At 44.5% G+C, this 25,049-nt stretch overlaps 1 protein-coding gene and 1 long non-coding RNA gene across 6 annotated transcripts in view; one reads left to right on the top strand and one right to left on the bottom strand.

The window, feature by feature from the left end:
- Dnajc6 (DnaJ heat shock protein family (Hsp40) member C6) overlaps positions 1-25,049 on the top strand; it is a 166,244-nt gene that overhangs the window by 79,039 nt on the left and 62,156 nt on the right. The gene's annotated exons all lie outside the window — the stretch shown is intronic.
- On the bottom strand, positions 1,679-24,989 carry LOC120102936 (uncharacterized). The gene is made up of 3 exons (XR_005504914.2): positions 21,058-24,989; positions 4,186-4,324; positions 1,679-2,193 (listed from the first exon to the last, which is right to left on the bottom strand). It is a non-coding gene; the product is annotated as an uncharacterized LOC120102936 (long non-coding RNA).

Genomic DNA, 25,049 nt, shown 5'->3' on the forward strand with positions numbered 1-25,049 from the left:
TATCTGTAACAATGTTTTAAATTATATTTTATTTATGTGTAGGGTCTGGTGTGTGTGTGTGTGTGTGTGTGTGTGTGTGTGTGTGTGTGTGTGTGTGTGTGTGTGTGTGTGATGTATGTGAGGTATAGAGGTCAGAGAACAGCTTTCAGAAGCTGGTTCTCTTCTTCCATCATGTGATTTCTGGAGGAGTAGAACTCAGGTTGTCAGGCTTAGTAATAGGCACCTTTACCCACTAAACCATCGTACCAGCCTGAGATCTTTCTTTGTGTGTGTGAGAAAACTGGGGCACAGGCATGTCATAGTTAAATGAAGTAGAATTGGGATTGGCCACATGTTGGTGTGATACCAAGTTGGAAGTCATAGTTTGCTTGCGGTCTCCTGTCCATTATGTTAGTATGGTAGCTTTATGAGGACTTTCAGTGTGTCCTGGAACCAGGTATCAGATCTGTTGCTGGCCTTGTTGCATTGAACAAAGATCATAGGCTCTGATTATCTATAGAGTTTTATTTGATGACAGCTTTGCTTTTTAAACTTTGTGTCCTTTTGTTTGTTTGTTTGTTTGTTTGTTTTACCAGCATGGTAGATGGGTTATGAATCTAAAATCAAGAATGGAATACTCTTTGAGGAAAACACACCTCTATGTAAACTAATTTTTCCAACCCAAATAGGATTAGGTAGTCCAGAGAAGCTAGATGTTGCAGAATAACAAACGTCTGGATAACTGGTGTGTGTGTGTGTGTGTGTGTGTGTGTGTGTGTGTGTGTGTGTGTGTAAAGCATTGCCCTTTTGGGAGTGGTGATATTTACAGGGGATCTGTTGTAGGTCAGGAAGGATTTAACCATGCAAAAAGCCAGGAAGAGGTCGCTGAAAGAAATAGCAAACACGGATTCCTGAAGGAGATGGGAAAAAGACAAGTAACTCAGTGGGAGTTTGAGACTTGGATTTTAGAGCTCACTGTTACAGAACAGGAGCTGAGTTACCTCGCCAACTGCCACTGCCCTCGGCGCTGTTCACTTCTAAGCATCAGTTTTGGGAAAGCTTCAGCGAAACTGAGAGTCAATGATACCACACTTGTCAAGTTCTACTTTGGATGTAGGTGGAAGAATGGTCATGAGCTGCCTTGATGAAGTGCTGTGCTCTTTCACCTTTACCTGGAGGTGGTTGACTCAACCACAGTCCTTTGGGGCTTCTTTTTGGGGCCTCTAGGGTCTCTGATTATAAGAAAACTGTGTTGTAATTTCAATATTGGTAATGTTTTGTAAAAATATTTGGGTTCTTGTTTCCACTCAAAAGCCATTGGAAGAGTTAATGGGTTGGAAATTAAATGATCCCATCAGAATTCTAAACCTAGAATCTATAGAAAACTTGGAGTGTTTTGTTGACAGAGGAGCTGAGCTGTTCTGAAAACAAGGACGGATTCTTTCATTTACAATGCTGCAGGCTCACAGATGTGCACGGCTGGCTGTTGGCCATCAATAACTAGCAGATTGGGACATTGTTTCAGTTTGGGCACTTGGAGTTTTAATCTAATGTTAACTCAGCTGTTCTTATTAAGGATTTTAACAAACCAACAGGCTCTTTAAAAACAAGCAAAAAGAACCCAAGCCTAAAATTAGTGGTAGGAATTTAAAAGTACATTCTGGACTTGTTCCTTGTAGGGGCTCAGCAGAGAGCCTTTTGATGTGTTTCCCAGTACAATGAAAATACCAGCTGGGAAGGGTGAGGAGACTCTCAGGTAGAACGCTGAAGCTTGGGAGAGCATTGTTTTCTCATTGTGTTACTGTTTGGCAGTGGCCACAATAAAAGAATGGGCATCATTTCCCATCAATTTTCTAGCTGTTGCATGAGCAGTTTATGACTATGTTTGTTTGAGGAGGAGATCAGGTTCCCAAGGGTGGCCCAAGGTCACAGTATAACAGGTGATGCGGTTAATAGTCCCACCCAGATGCAGGTGGTTGGTACTTTTGAGAAACAGAACAGTGTTGTGACATTGTCAGAATGATGACTTAGGACCATTTCTTCCGTGGGTATTATTTTAAACATTCTAGAGGGAAAAACAGAAATTTTGTTCCATCCTCAGCCTTTTCAGAATGTCCCACAAACCAGAACACCTTGGGATTATTTAATGTAAACCTTCAAGCTTTAGTCTCCAGTGTTCTCTTGTGCCTGTGTATATCACGTCAAAGGCAGAGCCTAGAAAACAATTGTGGATTGTTTGCTATGATCTTTTAAAATGAGAGGTAACCTTATGAAGAAAAATAGCCAAAACCATTATACAAAATTACCAAGTCATCCTACCAACACAGTTTCTCAGACAGCATAATTGAGAGAAATGTGATAATTTTGTTATTAGGGTATGTAACTATCACATCTTTAGAGAACACAATAGCAAAACCATGTCAAAAGCAAAGGAAATTTCCAGAACACTATTATACTCACAAAATATTTAAGGCAGACATGAAGACTATAAATATTAGATATAACCACATTTGGCAGTGTAACTAGAATACAGGCTACACAACCCATTAGACTTGACAGCCTCTTACAAGGCCGCAGAGTGTGTTCTTTTATGCCTTTTCTGGGCAAAGCACAGAATGTAAGCCATGCTACATGGAGAACCATTGCTGCAGAGAATGCTGCAAGATGCCCCTGCCACTGTGGAGAACACTTGAGCAAGTGAAAGTTTCTAGCTTGGCGGTTCTCAACCTTTCTAATGCTACCACCCTTTAATAATACAGTCCCTCATGTTGTGGTAAACCCGAGCATAAAATTATTTTGTTACTACTTCATAACTATAACTTTACTACTGTTATAAATCATAATGTAAATATCTTATATGCAGGATAACTGATGTGCAACCCATGAAAACTGATAAATGACCCATGAAAGGGTCATTTGAGCCCCAAAGTAGCCACGACCCATAGGTTGAGAACCACTGTTATAGGAGAAAGGGAGAGTGTAAGCTAAGGGGACATTTCCATGAGGTTTCCTGGGAGAGCAAAGGGCTAAAGGATGATAAACTCTTGGGTTTCCTGGGAATAAGATGTGTGATGTGTGTGACTGCAGCTTCCATGTGGAGGGGTCCAGGGCAGGCACAGAGGTCAGAGAGCTTGTTAGACATTAGGGATGGAGATGGCAGAGACTAAGACTCTAGTTGGGAGGTCATAGGTAGAGTGGAATGGCCTAGACTGTGCCTATAAACATAGAGAGGGCTTGGAATAAGATTCTAAGTGGGAGGAGGTGTGGAGAGGGGAATGACTTGAGCGGGGGTTCTAGCTCATACTGAGTATGTAGCATACAAGAGAAAGGTGAATTGGGATTTGGATTTTTTGTGAACATGGGATGGGAAAATGTAAGTCTTGGGTTTCCTTGTATTTTCCTAGTCTTGTCCCATAGCCTTATCTGCTGTAGGTTCACTGTCTTTACAGGGCTTAATTAAAAAAAGTCATTAGCATATACTAGTTAAATATAGAATGGATTCCATTAAGACATTTCAAACATGTATATAACATGCTTTAATCTTGTTCACCCCATAGTCCTTTTCTTGTGTTCCCAATTCCTGGTGTTCCCCTTCCTTCTACTCTTCTTCCCATTGTCATTTATCCTCCCCCTCACCATTTCTCTTTTTCTCTCCCTCCCTCCTCTTCCCCCTCCCCTACAGGAGCATGGGTTATCTTTCAGGAGCCCCTTATCAGTAGCTATACAATGGAAGAAAATGCCTCTCTCCATCATTCACAGTGTTATACCCCCAGGGAATGATGAGTCCTCCTGATCCCTCTCCCTCCCTCCGACAGACCCAATCCTGTGCAGATCTTTGCTGATGTCACAGCTGCTGAGAGGTGAGGAATGCAATGGCCACATGGTGCCCTGAAGAAAGCCTTCCACACCACTCTGCCCTTCCACTCTGCCTCCTCTTCTGTGATAGTGTCTGAGCCAGGGAAGGGGTTACACAGATTCAGTTTAGCTTTCAACAATCATTTACTCTCAGCGCTTTGATCAGTTATGAGTTTCTGCTGTAACTGCTGTCCACTGCAAAGACGAACCTCAGACCAAAGTTTGTAACAGCATTGTGGGCATACACAAAAATATTCATCTGACAGTTTGACAGACAAAGCAGCAGCAGTAGCAGTTCTCCCTCATGTCTGTGACTTCCCCAGCCATAGGCTTTTGACTGAGCATACTTACTGTAGCAGATGTGTTTTCTCTTCTGTTGAGCAGGTCTGAAATCCATTCATAAGGCATTTGCTTGCCGCTATAACACCCTAACCACTATCACACCAATTGATCTTCTTTCGTAGCTAGTCAGCAGTGGGCCTTATGGGATCTACAAGGAAGTAAGATTGATTAAGACAGCCTGTGTAGCAATTTCTGGTGCTAGTCAGTAGGCAGGGAGCTTCTAGCTCAGTTTCATCTTGTTTGTTTGTTTTTTTTTCTCTATGTCTTGCAACCAGAGTGTGGTGTCTATAGCAATATTTTCACCAGTCTAGTAGGTAGCCAATAGCAGTGGTTATAGCTTGCACTGTTGTGGGAGCTTCCGGAGCTTCCCTGACCAAGAGTCCTCAGAGATGTGGCTCACTACTACTCAAGAGCAGGTCTTCAGTTCTTAAGGATTCTTTCTCAAGGATCACTCCCACCTTTGCACTGGCCTATGGCATGTCTGTTGGAGATTGTCTTAAGGTAATTGCTATAGAAAGACCCAGCCCACTGTAGGTGGCTTCATTCCCTAGGCAGGGGTGGGGGTCCTGAACTGTAAGGGTGGAGAAATGGTGCTGAACCGTAAGCAAGCAAGCGGGCATGCTTGTATTCACATCTCTCTGCCCTTGACTATGAATGAGAGGTAACCAGCTCTCTCAAGCTCCCTCTGTGACTTCCACAATTGTGAACTAAAATAAACCTTGGCTCCCCAGGCTGTTGTTTGTTGGGGTATTTTATCCCAGCAACAGAAACAAAGCTAGAACAGACGGAATTTCAATGAGGAGAAATTCTTCTTCATCAGATATTTGAGCAGTTTTTTTTTTAAACAAAATTATAAAATTAGCAGGGGAAAAGCTTGGTTTTTTTTTTTTTTTTACATTTTCAAAATTTAACAAAACAAAACAAAACAAAACACACAAATTCCCATGTCTTTCCCAGTGGTAACTGAGAGTTTCTTTATCTTACTATTACTATGGACCCATGTTTTAAAACATAACGCCTTTTTTATTCAACCTCAGCTAACACTTTGTTGATACTAAAGGGACTCATCCTCGGTCAGTGGGAGCCCTTCCTGTTGGCTCCTAACTTCATTGCAGTGCTTCCTGACTTAGGTAGCTGCTCCATGTCTCTGAGGATGAACCGTGTTTTCAAAGAGCCCTTGTTCCTTTTAGAGGGAGGTGGAGTTTTGAGGTCTTAGTCTCCAAGGAGGGATGCTCACTGCTCCTGGGCTGCAGTATCTAGGCTTTTTAGAGGACAGCACTACAAATAACTTTTTACAAGATGAAATACCTCATGGATTCCTAATGATGTAGTTTTCTTTTATGCCTCATATCCCGTCTTGATTATAGCTACTTAGTTACTTATCTTTGTATGCAATAATGCACAGCTATAGAATACATTAGCAGTTCAACTCAGGATGGTTTAAAGTTCTTCATACTCTTTGGGAGGGGTCAGTGGATTTCTCTTTAGCAAATTATTTAGTCAAGTCATTTGAGATTGTTTCTCTGCGTAGTTCTATCATCCACATGTACTTACTGAGTTCCTTTGTCTCATGTTGCTTGTATTTTGGGGAGTTACTTTAAAACTTACATTTATAATGATGTAGAATGATTACGGTATGCATTTCCAGATTATAATTTGTATAACAATTGTATTAAAAGAAATCTGGCTTATAGCGGTCTCCCTACCCTCTTCCCTATCTTACAAATGACTCCTTTTAGTTAGAGAATGTCTTTTCACGATGTAAACATGTCAGCTCCCATCTCCTCGCTTCCTTTTAGATAATGGAGAAGTCTGTATAGAGTTGGATTGTGGCTAGCACTTCAGGGTGAAACAGGCAGTATTTTCTGAAATGTTGGATACCAGATATGAGGATAGGATCAAGGTTGAGTCCTAGCACTATGTACTGACTGACTGAGAGAATGGAACAGCCTGGCCTGACTCTCCATCCTTGCAATCTCTATTCAGAGGCCCTTGTCCTCAGATGCCCACGGCTGAGCTCCTCGGATACCCTGTGCACAAGCGCTATCCTTCCTAACGGGCGCATGCACCTTCGTGTTTATGTTTCTCATTGAGTAGATTATGCAAAGCTTGAAAGCAGCAGCCATGCCTTCTCCTTCTGTTTTCCCACTGCCTCCCACAGAGTCTCGCCACTGGAGGGGCTCAGTGATACACACAAATGAATAACAGGCAGCTTCAACAGTGGGTTCTTCTTCTTCTTTGTAAGTGTATGTATGTGTGTGCATGTGTACTTATGTAAGCACACATGTGTGCAGATGCATGTGCACACAGATGTAGAGGCCAATGGTCCACCTTGGATGTGATTCTTCAGGAAACATCCACGTGTTTTTTGAGACAGGCTCTTTTCTTAGCTCAGTGCCCATTCAATAGACAAGTCTTCCACCTCCCCAGAACTGGCATTACACGACGTGTCACTAACATGACTTTTGTTATATGGGTTCTGAGGATGGAGCTCAGCACTCAGGTCTTCAGGATGTATAGCCATTACTTAACCCACCGAGCTGCCTTTCCAGCCAGCACTAGTTTCATTGACATGTACTTACCTCTGATTCTTCTTGAGGTAGATGGTATTATCCCATCTTTCAGGCCATGTAATTTCAGCCCAGAAAGGTTTACCCAGTTTATCTAAAGAAACAGCTAGCTAAAATAAGAAACGGATGCATGCCCCCATCCCTAACTCAGAAGCAACCTACAATAATAACCACTTAATCACTAAGGGTAAGCCACATGCTCAGCCAGAGATGGTCAGCAGAAAACAAACCCAAGTGCATATTTGGAGGCTCCTTGCCTTATAATGTCATGTCAGGACTTTTTATTTAAAAAATGTGTGTGTGTGTGTGTGTGTGTGTGTGTGTGTGTGCGCGCGCGCGCATGTGCATGTGTGTGTTATTCTTTCTTTTACTCTATAGGTCCTTTGCATGTATATTATGGCTTCCATGTTTGTGTTCATATGGGATTCTTGAGTGTAAGAACTAGTGGGTCTCTGTTTCCCATGCCTTTTGGGGGCTCTTCTCCTTTTGTTTGTTTTGTCTAATTTCAATGTGTTAGATTTTGTTTTTAGTTTATTACTATTATTATCTTTTAGAAGCCTGTTTGTTTTCTAATAAGAGATAGAAAGGGGGTGGATCTGGACGGGAGGGGGTAGGGAGGAACTGGGAGGAGTAGAGGGAAGGAAAACCATAATCAGGATATATTATTCGAGGAAAAGTCCCATTTCAACAAGAAGACAAGAAGGAGGAAGAAGAGGAAGGGGAGGAGGAAGAGGAGGAGAAGGAGAGGGAATAGCAGCAGCAGCAGCAGCAGCAGCAGCAGCAGCAGCAGCAGCAGCAGCAGCAGCAGCAGCAGCAGACAGCTAGCCAAGTGCTGAGTAGATCTGGGCACACACTGTCTGATGCCCAGGCTGTTCAGTCCTGACTGAGTCCCAAGCGCTCCCAGTCACGTGGGGTGGAGCAGAGCACATTTGCCTGTCTGGCTGCTGTGCACACACTTTGCATTTGGCACTGCATTCATCCCACCCATCTTCCAGGAGCTACAGGCAAGATGTTTGTGGTTCAAGGTTGCAAGCAGGGCCACTGGGCAGAGGTCAGTCAGCAGGCAGTCAGCTGAGGTCAACACCAAGTGCAGAGAACGGACAGAAGGCACTTGCAGCTGGCCAACCCATTATATAATAGTCCTCACCAGGGCCTCCCAAGCAGAGAGAAAAAAACCCATGGTGGAGTCATAAATGTCCTTGTTCTACAGACAATGCTGCAATTCGTGGCAAGTCAAAGCAACACTGCATGCACTTCGGTAATGTCTCTATCCATGCTTGCACTGTAGTTAAACCACATTTCCTTTGGGCTATATAGTTTGAGACTTACAGCTTTACTAGGGGTCAGGGGCATATTGGTAGGCAAACATTTAGGTACCCTTTCCCGTCCAAAGAGTCATTTGCTTATACCTGTGCATTTGGGATTTGGATCTGTGCATTACCCTCAAGGGTCAGAGTGTGGATACCCACAGTGTCAGGCCTGGGAGGGGTCTAATGAGGAAGTGTTGGAAGTCTGGGGCTATAAAATTGTGCTGGCCTTGTGCTTGGTGAGGCCAGACTTCTATCAGAATAGTGATGGTCGCTGGTAATAGGTTTTCTCTGTGGACAAAATAAGCCAATTCAAGCCAAATTACAAAGTATATAAAGGCAGGTTTATTGAGGGCAGCTCTTGGGCAGGTTCACTGATACCACACGAGGAGGTCAAGGAAGTTGCCATGCAGAGGAGAAGGGGTGGAGAAAGAAAGAAAGAACATGTACATGCAGTGGAAGAGAAATGCAGAGAGGGAGGGAGGGAGGGAAGGGTGGGGGGAGAAAGAGCACAGCATGTCTGGATTGTATAATGAAGAGCCTTTCCAGAGCCCGGTCTCCGGTCTGGAAAGTTCAGGGTAGACAGAGGGATATGCCAGCCATGTCCTGTAATAGGCAGGGACTGAGGGATTCTGGGAGAGCCTGGAGGCCAGGTCAGTTTTGGCATATTAAATAGGCGCCTCAGCTCCTTGTCCAGGATCTAAAACCCAAGAGCTGGTGAAGGGAAAGATGAGCACCTCCCTATGCAGCCATTTCTGCTCTGTGGTTCATCTTGTGCACAGTCTTCTCTGCATCCATCCAAACATAGCTGCTGACTACGGTAAGGCCTGTTCACTTCTCTCTGCCAAACTGTATGAGAGTAAAAGTGTGTGCTTTAGAGCTGGGCGGACCTGGATCTGTTCTGACCCTATATTGCTTAGACGTGCCGACTTTATCTAATAATTTAACTTTACTAGACCTCAACTTCCTCCTCAGTATCAGACATGAGATCTGCCTCGGCAGGGTCTAGTACGGATTAAATGTGGTTTAATCAATGTGGCGATGGAAAGTGCTGAATAGATGGGAAGTCCTCCGTCTCTCTGCTTCCCACTGGACCTTCATTTAGGGCTGGCTCTTCTTGCTAAAGGAGGATGAGAGCTGAGGCTGTGTGACCATGCTTCCCTGGCCATCAGCAGCTGACACTGAGCCTCATCTGTAGAGGTTCTAATTCAGGAAAAACACACACACGCACATGCACCATACCCCCCCACACACAAACACACACACACACATACCACACCATACATATATACCACACCCCATACACACACACACTATGTATACACACACACACTATGTATACACACACACACACACACACACACACACACACACACACACACACCCCACATACACTTTATTTAGAAACAAAATCTCACTGTGTAGTTCAGGTTGCTCTTGCACTTTCTATACAGCCTCCACTGAGCCCCTTCTGCCTCAGACTCTTGAATGCTGAGGTTACAGGGCACCCCCATCCCTCGCTCTGTTTAGCTATTTACTCTGGCTATTTGGACCCAGTGGCCTGACTTCCTTAAAGTCTGGTCATCTGGAGTCAGATGTGATCCTTGACTGGCAACTCTTTGCTCTTTTGCTTGCAGGCCTCAGCCAGGCTCTATAGTCCCCCTGAGCTTAGTCTTCATACCTATAAAGAAGGAGTGGTATGACCTTTGCTGTGTAAAGGAAGATGCATACAGCTTCCTGTCCTACCTGACACATAGCAGGAGTGCAGGGAGGGTTAGCTTCCCAGGGCTACCATGCTTGACTGTGTATGGTCATATTCACACATAGGCTTGGTCCAGGCATTGAATAGGACTGACACCTGATTATAAGAGCTGCTGTGTCACCTTCCTTCAGTGTGCACAGAGGTTCTGGAGAAATATGGCTTCCTCCTGTTGAAGGGCACTGAGCCTTACAAAGTGACTGGCAACCCTCGCTTGCCATTCTTCACAGAGGACACTGTGCACGATGGAAAGGCACAGCTTTCAACCTTGCCTGCTGTCTACTTTGTACTCAGACCCCTATTGTGGCTGTCAGTGCTGGCCTTTGAAATCTCAGAGCCTGTGAATCCTGGTCATGTTACCTGGGATCTAAAGGTAACACAGAGGGAGACCAGATTCCTCTAATGACGTAGGAATCTTTTCAGTCACAGTCACCTTCTTTAAGATGGCTTTGACCTTGGGTTTGTCAGTGCCAGTGTGCTTTTCTCCCTCAAAGAGATGTGACACGGAGAAGTCTCCAGAGCTTGCAGAATGGTTCTGTAGGGAGAGGGGGTTGTACACTGCAGCTTGCTCTCTGGGTCCTTGCACTTAACCACCTATGTACGGCTTACACACTGACAACCTTCATGGTTGTATCTGGTGAACGTGAGACTAAAAGTCTGAATAGATGCTGACCCTAAAGGCAATGTGCTGTGCTGTGCTGTGTGGTGTGTGTGTGTGTGTGTGTGTGTGTGTGTGTGTGTGTGTGTGTTTTAGGGGGTGAGGAGGTAGACAGGCCTAGGCAGCGAAAGGAACTCATCTAGGAAAACCATCCTGCCCTGCCCCCATCCATTTGTGAATCTGAAGGAGGGTACATGATTAGAGCCCCTTCTTCTCCTGCCTATTAAAGTCATAGCTGTAGTTTTCATTAATTTGTGTTGATGCTCATCAGCTCCCCCGATGCTAGGTGTCTGGCCTTGAAAATATTCTTAGATCTCTCACGCCAGGCTGTGTCTGCCTCTCTACTTGCTGGCAGACCTTCTGGGCTTGCTCATTTCCCTTTGCGTTTTAGGCCTTTAACAAATACATGGGAAGCAGCAATGCCATGAGCAGAGATCAGGCTTTTGAATAAGACATCATGGAGAAGAGATTAGGGTGTGTGACCTGCATTTTAGGTCCTGCTTGCTAGGAACTAAATATTTGTGCTCCCTGACCCAAAGTTGTCTGTTGAAACTGTTAGGATGTGGTGATGGACATGTGGAGGTGATTGGCTCATGATAACAGAGTTGTAGAATTGGCTTCTCAGGGCCAGAGATGGCTCAGTGGTTAAGAGCACTGGCTTCTCTTCCAGAGGTTCTGGGTTCATATTTCCAGCACCCATATAATGGCTTCTAGGCATCTGTAAATCCAGCCTTAGGGGATCTGATTCCCTCTTCTGGCCTTTGAGGGAACAGCATGCTTGTGGCGCACAGACATAGGTGAAGGTGAAATAACCCCCCATATATAATATATATGTATATATTATACTATATAATATATAAATACACATCTTTTTTCAAGAAAGAGACTCTAGAGGACTCGTTCACTGTGTGAGGGCACAGGGAAAGGCTCCCACTGTCTTTCAATATGCTCTCACCTGATCTTAGACTTTCCAGCCTCCAGAACTGAGAGAAATATAATTCTTTTGTTTGTAGAACCCTGGATTATGGCATTTTGTTATAGCAGCTCAACCTGGTTCTCCTTCTTTAAAAGGGAATGCTAAAGCTTAACCTGAAAACTGTCTTGGATAATGGATGTAGGCCTGTGGTTGGGATGCACTGAGAGTGTGGTTAATAGACAATGGCCACTGTTGCTAGCACACAGTTATACTTCAGTGTGATTGCAGCTGGTTTGAAATGAATTGAGGGGCTAGGAAGATAGCTCAGTTGATAAAGTGTCTACTATGCAGACAGAAGAAACCGAGTTCACATCTTCAGCCCCTATGTAAAAACCAGGCTCAGTGTCACATGTCTGTAACCTTGAGTTCTACAAGATGTGGAGACAGGGCATCCCTAGAGCTCACTGGCCAGCCAGGCTAGCCAATCAACAAGCTTCAAGTTCAATAAGGGATCCTGTTTCAAAAGACCAAGGCAGGGCAGATGAGAAGGCTCAGCAGATAATGGTGTTTGTCTCTAAGTCTGAAGACTTGTTTGATCTTCAGGTCCTACATGGTGGAAGGAGAGAACTGACTTTGTAAGTTGTCCTCTGACCTCTTCATGTGCGATGTAACACATACATTCCCACCTCCCATAAGTAAATAAATAGGTAATGGATGTAATGAGAAAGATGAACAACAGAAGAGGATGATTGGGAAAGATACCCAGTGTCCTCTATGGTCTTCTCATGCAAGTGCACACAGTTGCACATAGGCCACAGAAAAATATATACTCACAGGAGAAAAGAAAGAAACAAAGGAAGACAGAAAGAAAGAAGGAAAAGAAAGAAGGAAGGAGGGAAGCTGAGTTAGAGCTTTTGGTTTCTTGACAGGCTCTGTTCGGGTCAATGTGAAATCCTTCCGACTGCCCAGACTGGGAAGTGTAATGCTGGATGCTTTATACGCATCAGGGCTTCTCTTGCTTATTCACTTGCCTTAAAGCCTTCAGCCCAGTCATCTCATACCTTTTGCAGTGGTTTCCTGTCTCCTCTGAAGGTCAGTTTGTTCTTACAGCCTCTTAGGGCTCAGAACCACTGAGTTTCCTAGTCTCACCTCTCGTGCCTCGAGTACATGCTCAATTTGCCTGATTCTGTGAAGAACCACTGTGATTTCTGGGCTGCAGTGTGTGCTGTAGACAGCACGTTATATATGTGACTCATCATCCCTAGGCTCCAGCCTTCCTCCGTTTACCCAGCCCTCTGTGTTTGTATCCATTTCTCTGTCCCAAGCTCACTGGTAGACTGCAGGAAACAGAAGAGATACTGGAATCAAGTCAAAGGTCAAGCAGAGACAGATACAGCCTGGATCTCAAGGAGGTGTTGGGTGTGGAAGATTTTTCTATTTCATTTGTGGCATCATTTCTGTACTCAGTCAGGTTGCAGCATGTACCGAAAAGGTCACATTGCTCTTGCCCCCACCCCTGATTTTGGTAATGGTAGCTGATGATTTAAAGAAAAAGTTAATATGGGGGATAACTTATTGAGCACTGTGTGTGTGTGTGTGTGTGTGTGTGTGTGTGTGTGTGTGTGGTGTGTTTTCATTCTTTTAATACCTGTTCTCAAAGCAGAGGTTCAGAAAGGTTGCACATCACATGGTTGAGCATGAAGAAAAACAGAATGGCCTCTTCAAAGTGTGACTTCAGACTGATGTGACGGTTGGGTAACTAGCATGCCAGGGAAGTAATCAATTACCTATCTTTCTCTGCAGAACTCAGTATTGGGCTAAGTTGTCTTTGGCACACGTCAGTTATCTTGATAAAGGTGAGAAAATCGGCTTCAGAAAATTTAATCCAGATGGCGATGCTATGCCTAGAATTCAATTAAGGCCATGATTTCCAATTAATGGACCTTCATGTCAAGATTGAGGTCAGGTCGTTAATCTTGCTTTTATTTTAGGATTTCCACTGTCATGATTTACAGCTAGGCTCAGCCAGCCTTGTCGGGGTTATTCGAGCATAATTAAACAAGGAAGACAGCCAGCTCAGCTTGCTGGCGGTAGGAGCAGGGAGAGAGATCCCTTTGATTGGTAAGGGGGCTGGCAGGATGAGGCGCACAGGAGGATTCCTTCTTCAGGACCATTTCCTGAGGGTGTGGCCTCTCTACTCCTCAAATCCACACTACATAAAAGCCTTGATAGCCATGATAGCCTCCTGTATCCTAGGTGGTGAACTCTCTGAGTATTGTCTGGTCCAGCCAGCACTGCCACACTCAGGTGCACCTCAAGGTACCCTTGGCTGGGCTGTAAATGTCGCAGACAGTGTGCCTTTTATGTATGACAGATTTACCCTGTGAAGAACTCCATGGGGAAGATATTTTAGGCTTCCTCTTTGCAATAGTCACACAAAGCCAAGGGACCCTCCCCTCCCCCATCCCCAAAAGGATGAAGGATGTGATGGGCTCTATGTTTTCATTTCTTTCCTTTCCTTGTGGTTTTGGTTTTCCTTTTTTGTCTGCTACCCCTCCCCCACACTCACACCCTTTTCGCACACAGGATTAGGTAGGTAAGCAGGAATTGTGTGTGATGACTTTTAGGTGATGGATAGGTTCATATTTATCTTTTCATTAGATCCAGGCATGACTGGAGGATGCCATATGTTTCCAATTTGCAGTTGGAAAAACTGAGACCTAAGCAGATTATAATTGGTCCATCATATAGGGAATAAGGAAGGCGAGTGTCATTTATCCAGGCCTGTTTGCTTACAAAGCATCTCTCCCTCTCCCTCCCCTCCCCCCCACTCTGTCTCACTCAACACAGGCTCTCACTCTCAATGCCTCCATGTTCCCTGCATCCCAAGTGCTTGGCTAACAGCAGGTGCTTTCTACCAAGCCCGGCCTGCCTAGACCCTCTCATTCATACTATGCCTATAGCAAATGCCTTTTTTCTTTTCCTAGTTATCAGGGAGCTGCCATTGGAGCTGAGACTCTGGGAAAAGTAGCAAGCAGAGAGTGTCTTCTTTTTAATGGGAAGGGCCTAGAGAAGAAGGTAGGAACCATGTGTCTGTGATCCAGCGGGTGAAGGTGTGTACCCTCGGCTGCTGTGAGGAATGTTGAAACCTGGCTGTCCACTCAGTCTAACTAAGCACAGAAGCGCACCAGCCTGCCCACTGACTGGATTTGCTCAGTGATTGGTATGTCCACACAGAGGAGATGAGGCTACATTTATTAGAGTGTTTCATAAATCACAGCCATGCTAGAAGTTGGACCAACAGCTAATGGTAGTTTTCTTTGTCACTGAGACCCATGAAATGATGCACTAGCCAGCCACCTTTAGCTTTTCTAGTTACATTTATTTATGTGTGTGGGTGCACGTCCTGGAGTGCATGTGGAGGCCACAGTTCTCCCTTTCTATCGTTTGGGTCCTCAGGATGGAACTCTGGTCGTCAGGCTTAGTGAACAGTGCCTTTGCCTGCTCTGCAGCCGGTTCTATTTGTAATTAAGTAGCAGGTTTTCTTCCAAGTGCTTGCTGTGGGGTTTTTTCTGTCTGTAGATTCATCATCTGACCTCTCATCCTCCCTGTTTAGTCAGCACTTAGCTGTGTTCTCCGGCAACTCGCCGGACCTCACTGAGCATTTTTATGCATTTATGAGCTACCACAGACTATTACTGGGTCCTACGTCCACATTTATTGGAGAGAGTTAGATGCTGAAAAACTGCCTTGAAATTTTTTTCAGGTGCCTTCAGGTGGGATTCTGGCTTTTGAAATAAACACTAAAGCAATGGTTCTCAAGCTTCCTGATGCTACGACCCTTTGACTCAATTCCTCATGTTGTGGTGACCTCCAAACCAAACCATACCGTTATTTTGTTGCTGCTTAATTGTAATTTTGCTACTGTTATGAATGTTAATGTAAATGTCTGTACTTTCTGATGATCTTAGGTGAACCCTGTGAAAAGGTCCTTTGACCCCCCAAAGGGGTCAATGACCCACAGGTAGAGAACTATAGCACCAAAGGCTGTGCTGTCCATGGGACAATCTCCTTGTCAGAATAACCTACTGTAGGAACAGCTCTTTGGGAATCTGATGATCCTTGTATTTTGTCATTGGTGTGTCAGGGCAAGGACCAAACTCTACAAGCAGTTATACAAAGAGTTTGGTCAAAAGTTCACACTCTTTAGCTTGACCTCCAAGCCCTCTGGAACCTAAGGGACACTCACTCACTCTGCTTGGTGGTGTAAATTGATGTCCTAAAGCTTACTAATTTGTTCTTGTAGTTTTCAAGACAGGACCTTGCTGTCTAGCCTACATGAGCCTTGAACAAATGATCCTCCTATCCTGTCCTTCTAAGTAGGTGGTTCTCAAGCTGTGGGTTGTGACCCCCTACAACATGAGGAACTGCATTAGAGCATTGCAGCACTAGAAAGTGCTCACCTAAGAGATTACAGGCGCCGATCCCCACTACCACCACCACTACAACCAGCTCCCTACTCTGTCCTCAAGTGTGTTTAACAAAAGTTTTCATTTCCTATGTTTTACTTTCAATTCTAGAACCTCCCCTTCTCCCTCTACCTCCCTATTTCTTTTTCAAGACTTTTCCCTCTTAATTGCTTAAGAGATGTTTATGAGCTTTAAAGTATATGTTCACTAATTCCAACATTGGGAGCATCTTACAGTCTATTTCTTTGAGCTTTTTATTGCCTACTGACTATACTCAAACAGACGACACCTGAATATTGTTTCATACGAGGTGTCATTGCACAGAGTTGGGATTGCCAGTTGTAGCCTGGTTTCAAATTTGGGGCCCAATGTGGTTTTTGTCCACACTATATTTCTATTACTACTACTCTTATTTTCTCCCTTCCCCATAGCCCTAGATATCCTGGAACTCACTATGTAGACCAGGCTAGCCCAAATTTAGAGATCCTTCCGCCTCTGCCTCCTCTGTGCTGGGATTAAAGGGACAAACCACCATGACCATGACTTTTTTTTTAAATTTTAATATTGTAGATTTTTTTTTTTGCCAAAGAATGGTTAGTATTGGTTTCTTAATGGACTCTCCTTATCTATTTTACAGTCCTCTCATCAAATATTAGTGTCCCATATGTTTCCTGAGCTCATACTGTGTGCCGGGTCCTCTATGCCCCTAGGGAGATGTGAAAAAGCAAGAACCTGGCTCTCTGTTACTGTAGTCCTGGAGGTAGGGGAGTCGAGGCATTTTTGTGCAGACCAGGCTGCTCTGAGTCCTGAGGTGGGATTGCAAAGTGATGTGGGGAATGGCATGGAGGGCATGAGAGACAAAATCTCTCACAAAAGGAGGCAGGATAATAACTGGGGAGGTAGAGGTAGAGAGAGAAGGTAGGTAATAACTGAAGCCATGGCGGTGGCTGACCCTCTGTGCCTTTCATTTTGTCAATATCATTCCTAAACCTAAGCAGAGCCCTGCTTTTCCTAGAGGGATGCTGCTTTCTTTCTGTTGCTGTGATAAGCCCGAAGTAATGTGGGGAGGAAAGGGTTTATTTCAGCTTTCAGATTACAGTCCTTCATTGTGGGAAGCCAGGGCAGGAGTTCAAGGAAGCAACCTGGAGGCAGGAGCTGAAACAGAGTCCATGGAAGATGCTGTCTGCTTGCTTGCTCACTCCTGGTTCACAATCAGTGGCCCAGGCCCAGAGACGTGTGAATGTTCCCACTCACGGTAGGAGTACATCAATTAGCAATCAGAACAATGCCACAGAATTGTCCAAAAGTCAATCCAATGAAAGCAATTCCTCAACCGAGGTTACCTCTTCCTGGGTGTGTCATGTTGACAACTGAGGCTGACTACGACAGATGCTTACATGCACATTTGCATAGTATGCAGGTCCAATTTTATAGTTTATGGAAACTACTTAGAGTGTCTAGATTAGAACCCTTTATAGGAAGTCTTTGTATTATAATCTATTCTAAAGATGTTGCCATCAAAGGGTTTTAGAACTGGACAGGATTTAGAGAATCATGTAATTAATTCTCATATTTTATGTTCACATAAATTACATAATATTTTTTAAAAAGTGATATCAAATCCATGCCCCAGTATCAAATCTGAATGCTAGTGTTGTACCAGTAGCTTATAATAGGTGCCCCATACCAGACTCCACAAGATGGGAAATAGAACCTCAGAGATATAGAAAGTTCTGCTTCACTAGTGGAAGGAGAAGCCCTTGGTCCTGCCAAGACTGAACACCTAGTGAACGTGATTGTTGGGGGGAGAGTGGCAATGGGGGGAGGATGGGGAGGGGAACACCCATATAGAAGAGGAGGGGTAGGGGTTAGGGGATGTTGGCCCAGAAACCGGGAAGGGGAATAACAATCGAAATGTAAATAAGAAATACTCAAGTTCATAAAGATAAAAAAAAAAAAGAAAAGGAAAAAAAGAGAAAGTTCTGCTTCTGTTAAACGGTTTTGATTCTGAATTCCCACTGTGAAAATTCTGCATGCACGACATCTAGAAGCTCTGGAAAGAGGGCCCTCCTTGCTGTATCACTCTCCAGACTGGCTGTTCCAACCATGAATCAGAACAATGTGGCTCTTTGTGGTGCCGGCTGCATTGGTCACGGTTTTCTTCACAGTCTTTGCTAGCTATCATTTACTGGGTGTTCACAATATGGCCAGGCGAAAGCTGAGAGCAGACGTTAGCTCCCACAGTCCTCCCACAGCTGCACGTGGTCGCCTCTTTACTGTGGGTCAGGAGACTGTTCTACAGCAGCTGTAGGCTGCATGCCCTTCTAGTTGCAAAGCGAGATCTGAACCCACGCTGACTAATACGCAACCTGCATTTTAATACTGCCAGCTTTGTTTAGTCCCTACCTCCTTTTCTGGCATAGGAAGCATCGAATACTTTTGCTTAATTTTACTTATTTATTTTCCTATGCGTTAAACTTATTTCATGTGCTTGGATACTTGTGCTCTCTGGCTTGCTGTTGTAGGCAATCCCTGGTGTCATTTACTATGAGAGCTGAATTTCTAAGGATGCAAACTAAAATTCTGGAATCTTTTATAAAAGGATTTATTTTTTTAAAATCACTCAGTATATGTGGTCTCCTTTGATCCTGTTGATACCATGAGTCACACGGGAAAGTTTTTGTTTTTAGTTGGTTCCATTCAAAGGGAATAAGGAGTCCTGGGGGGATACAATGATCTGCTCCAGCTTATATAGGCCTTAAGTAGGAAGACCCACCCTCAAGTCTAAGACAGCTTTCCCCAGAGTTCATATTCTCCCCTTGAAGGCTTCCTGGAGTCGGCTGAATGGGGAACAATGATTCTGGAAGCCAAGGCAGTAGGCTGTTTAATAAGGATCTTATTATTATGCCTACGTGATCTATTTGTTTAATTGCTGGAAAATCAAAGCTGAAATGTCTGTTACCTTGGGATAAGGAAGCCTTTTGTGGCAATGACACTGGATTCTTAGCCTTGGGCCAAGCTTAGTAGCAAAGGCATGGTTTATTCTTAGGACAGGAGCTGGGGGTGTGTGCCAGGGAACTTTGTGGTCTAGGATTTTATTCCTACACCTACCAACTTTGTAGATGCCAGGTGATGAGTGTAGCAAGGTGACACTTACACACACACACACACACACACACACACACACACACACACACACACGACCCTGGTGAAAAAGAATGTGAACATGACCAGATTCTATTAGTGACATTGGTTTTATCAGTGTTACCTAACAAGCCAGCTGGCCCTGAACACTAACAGTTACTAGAACCAGGAATAGGGCTTTCTGGAAAGAAGACAGATGGAAAGGTGTCTTTGTGGAGGTCTGGAGGCCTCGCTGATGAGGGCTGATGGCTCTGCCCTGTGATTGTTGCTAAGCGTTCACTGCCATCACTTCTCTATCTGTAAGCTCCTGGACCCAGGTGTTAGAGGGATTCTCAGCAGAAGGACGCTCAGCCTTCTTTCAGTCAGAGAGCCACAGGTGCCGCTAGAAGGCTGGGGCAAGCATGGTTGCTCTCAGAAGCCATTGAGAAAAACGTTCCTATTAGAGCTGCCATGTGCAGAAGGGCCCTACAGCTGTTTAGTAAGCATGAACTGAGCTATACTAGTACAACACTTGGTTATCGTTCTTATTTTATATGTGTTTTTAACTGTGAAGTTGTGAGGCATAGAAAATCTAGAAAATTCAGTCATTTAAAGAAACAACAACAACAAAAAAATCACTTTATAATTCGATGTCATTTGGAAATGTAGCGGGCGAAAGCCTGAATTCTGGAACAGTGTGGCTGGCTGCAAACCCTAGCACAATGGCCGTGGGAGCTTGGGTAGGGTCCTGGTGGGCCTGTGAAGCTGTCTTCCTGTGTGAATGGGAAGAACAGTGGAGTGGTCTCTGGAGTACAGTGAAGGCTAATGTCACTGTGAACCAGGCATTTCGGTCAGGGACTGGTCACCAGAGGCATCTCATAAGTCTGGCTAGTGTTGCTATTCTTTTGTATTAATTATAATCTATGAGGTGGCTGTGGCGCCTGTAATCTCAGCACTGGGGACATGGAGCCTTCAGCAAGGAGTTTTGGGTCATCCTTAGCCCAGCGACTACCTGGATCAGACCACATCCTGTCTCACAACCACTGAAGTATGTAAACACTTCTGAGTTCTTTCTCTACACTTCAGGGTTTAATCTCTTACCAGTATTGCACACAACGTTTATATTTTGACTTTCCTTTTATGATCAGTTATAACTATCTGTACTCTTCTATGAGGTATATATATTTATGTATATACACACATATGCATATAATTATATGTATATAATTATAACTATAATTAGCCTATATACACACGAGCTAACTATAGTTACTGCATAGCATTATTAGGAATACTCAATCAATTTCTTTACCATAAAAATATATCATTTGGGGTTGGGGATTTAGCTCAGTGGTAGAGCGCTTGCCTAGGAAGCGCAAGGCCCTGGGTTCGGTCCCCAGCTCCGAAAAAAAGGACCAAAAAAAAAATATATATATATATTTTGGTTTGGCTCACATTATATAGCTCCAGTTCTAAAGGTTTTAATCCCTCTGCTGGCCTCCACGAGCCAGCGGGTATGCACATGATTCCCTGTGGTGGGTTGAGTGATAATGGCCCCCACAGGCTCATACATTTGAGTGCCTGGTCTGCAGTTGGTGGGACAGTTTGGAAAAGATTGGGTTGTGTGGCCAGGAGGTGTGTCACTGGGGCGTGGGGGATTGGAGTGAGGTTTCAAAAGCCCACACCATTCCCAGTTAGATGCCCACTCTCCCCTGCTTTTCTCTCTTCGTGATGGTTGTCGTCTCAGTGTGTGGGCTCTTACCTATTGTACCAGTACCACACCTACCTGCCACTATGTTTCCCTACCATGATGGCCATAGGCTGACTCTATTGCCCTCTGGAACCCTGAACCCCAAACTAAGTGCTTTCTTTTATAAGTCGCCTTGGCTCTAGTGTCTTTTCACAGTAACAGAAGCGTAACTAAAGCATGTCTATATACATACAGCTAAAAATAATTTAAAATACACCGTTTGTAGTTTCTGGTCACTCAAAGCAATACCGTGGTCAGTCTGTTTTATTTTTTCCCTCTGAGTCTTTTCATTAATACTTCATGGGAGAGTATGACTTCTTAGGACTTACCAAGCGAGACGGCACACAGTCCAGAGTACCCTTGACAGGTGCACTTCGTGAGCTGTGGGGGTGTGTGTGGGATGATAGCGCTCTGTGGGACAGAGGCCCTTGTCTACGTTTTTCATCTCATTCCTCAGTGCTTCTCAGTGTCTTGACTCAGTTATCACAGGTGGCTATGATGCCCATGAAGGGCGGCCTCTGCCTTTTCTACCTCTCTCACACAGGGAGGCAGCAGGGACCACCTGGACATTGTGCTGGCCTCTGAAGGGTGTTTTACAAATGACTATTCAGTTGTCTCCAGTCTTCCTTAAAAACCAGGTTAGCGCTGACACTGAACAGAAGGTGAGCGGTTCAGGGGAGGCATCCTCTCCCAGAACTCAACAGTGTTCTAAGAACTAGTCAGACAATCTGTGCTGGGATATGACACTGTGATGCTGCTCTCCTAAGTACTGATAATCCCCAGGGAAACTCATCTCAGACATTCTTGGGAGTTACACGGGGTTGGTTAGTGGGGAGGCAGGGTATGGCTCTGACATGTGCTTTTTGTGGGCTTAGGTTTTAAAAAGACAGAACGTCATAGTTAAGAATCAGCCTGGAGCTGAGGCAAAGGCCCAGACTTTTATCCTTATATGGTACTCTCATACACTTTCACTTCTGACCTTGGTACCCTCTTCCAACCTTGGATGCCGGGGGGGGGGGGGGGACCCTGGCTAGTGTAATTTCCATAGGTAGCATTTAAGGTGGATAATCTAGTGCAGAGGTTAATAAATTTTCCTTGAAAAGCCTGCTGGTAAATATTTTAGGCTCTGTGGGCTGTCAGGTGTGTCAAGGCTGTTCGGCTCCACCATAGCAGCATGGTAGCAGTCACTGACCAGACATAAACACATGAGTCTCATTCTGCTTTTGTTTTCTGGGCATTCCATGCAAGCGATCCACCATTTAGCTATACCTCTAGCCCCGAATTCCAGTAACACTTTACTTCTAGACATTGAAAGTCAGCCTTCAGAAAATTGTCATATGGTATGAACCGATGCGCCTTTTGACTTTTCTTTCCCAGACAACTAAAACATAGAGAAGTCACTGGGGTTTCTTAGACTATATAAAGACAGACAAGAGACTGGGATTGCCAGAGCTCAGTCTTGCTGTACCGAGGCCATTGTTTTCTTCTGCACTGCCACTCTCCAACCATGTCATTTAGCTCCACGCTCCCAGTTTTTGAAAGCTCTTTTCCCTCCCTTTCATCCAGCAGAGACAAAAATACCCTTTGCAGAATCTGTACTCTTGACACCCAATGTCACTCACTAAGAAAAGCTGGCATGGCCACCCGAATGAGCCATCGTGGAGAAAGAAATCACGTGGTGTGCCTCTTGCCTTCTGTGTCGTGGCTTATGTGATGTGGCTTGGATGTATGGATGTTATAAATGAGTTCTGGAAAGTCTTTCTGGCTTCTACAGCATTCCAGGCCTCTAACGAACAGAGTGAGATCTGAGATGCCAGGAGTGAGTTTTCGGTGATCAGAGACATTTATATCATTTAATAGGCCTCTGCCTCAGTGTTCTGGGCTATTGTGAAACAAAGAGTCAGCGAGATGTCTAGATAATCAACCGGATGTCCTCCCTGAAAGTGGTAGGGGCAGTATGCAGACAGAGCACTTTGGGGTATAACAGATGAGAGCACTTTATGCTTCTCTGTCCTCAGTATATTTAAAGTGAAAACAGGACACTGCTTTTTTTTTTAATGTATGCATGTTCTTAAAGGGAGATAATCTGCCTTCTCTCATAAGTGTGGTAGTTTGCGTGAGATGTTTCCACAAATCTCAGACATGATCCGCATTTGGTGGCTGTTGGTGGAAGGTTGGGAGGCGTGGCCTTGCTGGAGGGAGTGTGTCACTGTGGGCAGGCTTTGAGGTCTCAGACAATTCACACCATTTTGAGTTAGCTTCCTCTACTTTGTACTTTCAGTTTGAGGTGTGGGCTCACTGCCTCACTGCCGTTCCAGCCAACAGACCTGCTGCTCACTGGCCGGATGCCCCATCATGATAGACTCTTATCCCCTCAGGAACCAGAAGCCCAGAGAAACCCTTCTGTCGATGAGTTGGCCTTGTTTTGAATCATAGCAACAGAAAAGTATGGAATGCAATAGGAGGCACAACAGGAGAGAGCTGTCTTAACGCTGTAGCATTTGTCTTCAGTGCACAGACCAGACACTGGCGTTTCACTCAAACTGTGGAGCAGGGGGTCACGAGAGTTCAGGCTGCTTACAGAATGCATACATTCGGTTGGTTTGACATTTGCAGGTTTGGGTGTTCTGGTCATGGGAGCTTCAGCACTGAGTTCCAGATGAAGTAGATACACTAGGATGATGAGGAGATCAGGAGGTGATTACAGGGGCTGGAGATGAATAAGGGAGAGGTGATGAAGTTCCTTTCTAGAGGACATAAGCAATGTCCTCCTGTCCTTCTCCTAAGGCCCCGATGACACACTGAAGCACAATTCCTTCAAAATTCACTCTAGGGAACCAATGAGTTTGTTGTTACAGTGCCTGTGTACATGAGGACTTACTTATAGGGCTGTGACTATTCTCCAAAAAAGCCTTATCGTTTTTTTTCTTTTTTAGATTTATTTATTGTATATAAGTACACTGTAGACACACTTTAGACATACCAGAAGAGGATATCTGATCCCATTACAGATGGTTGTGAGTCATCATATGGTTGCTGGGATTTGAACTCAGGACCTCTGGAAGAGCAGTCGGTGCTCTTCACCATTGAGCCATCTCTCTCTAGCCCCCTTTTATCTTTACTTACAGGGGTGGGGGCTTCCCTCTAATTGTATAGATGGATTTCACCCCCATCCAAGTCTTCCCTGCTTATGCCCTACCCAAGGCAGAGGTGCATACACCAGGTGTGAGCAGCTGGGTATGCAGGTGAGGGTCTCATGACCCTTCCTGGACCTTCCAAGAGAGAATGAAACAGCCCATCAACTCAGCTGGGACGACCCTTGAGAATCAGGAACAGCCTAATTCTCTAAGATGGCTATTTTTTGGCTTGGAAGAGAGTCATGAAAAATAGCAAGGAAAGACTGTTTTGATCACAGTTGTCAGAATCATGGACTGGTGTGGGGCTGGAGGTGGTGGGATGGGGCTGGTTCTCAGACTTTAGAATTGCACAGCTGGGTATAAATGGCTGGCTATTCTAGTTAGCTGAAACTGTCGATAAGCTGCCTTCTTCTTTGAGACTCCATTTCTCCTAGTGTAGGAATTAGAATAATAGGCTGGGCATAGTGGCTTATACAAGTAGTCCTAATATGTGGGGAGCTGAGGCAGGAGGATCACTATGAAATCCAGGTCAGCCTTGGCTTCAGAATGAGACCATGTCTCACTGTTTCTCAGTAAGAATAATAAACAATTTCCAATTGTGGGGAATTGAATGGTCTAAGCAGTGCTCCTGCAGATAGGAAAGTCCGGGAAATAGAGAGCACTGTTAACATTTGCTCACATGTCCATTCATTTATTCACCAGCCTTCATTGCTCTTGGCGATTCTCAATACAGTAACATGTTGCAGTAGACTCCTAATGATGCATCAGGCACCTGTAGCTTTTGTGATCAGTATGAAAGAGTGACATATTTATAGGCATATGTCAGAGCATGGTAAGTACTTGAAATTTAAAACACAAACATTATTCTGGCCAGTAAGCACAAAGAAAATCACCTCATTTGACCAGAGTTCAGGAAAAAAAAAAAACAAAAATAGAATCCTCTTGCTTGCATTTGCAGAGGCTATGTTCCAAGTCCAAGTCTGGATCTCTAGATAGTACCAGGCTCCGTGATGGCTGGGATTCTACTAAGCACCCTGAGAAGCAGGCGGCACCTCAACAAAGAAGTACTTTACCCACATATCAATAGTGCTGACTAGAGCTAGCCACAAGGGGTACAGTTTCATGTAGTCACAAAGGAAGAGACACTGAAGGGCCTGATAAGTCACAGCAGTGACCACTATGCA

Source organism: Rattus norvegicus, chromosome 5, assembly GCF_036323735.1.
Source record: "Rattus norvegicus strain BN/NHsdMcwi chromosome 5, GRCr8, whole genome shotgun sequence".
Lineage (NCBI taxonomy): Eukaryota > Metazoa > Chordata > Mammalia > Rodentia > Muridae > Rattus > Rattus norvegicus.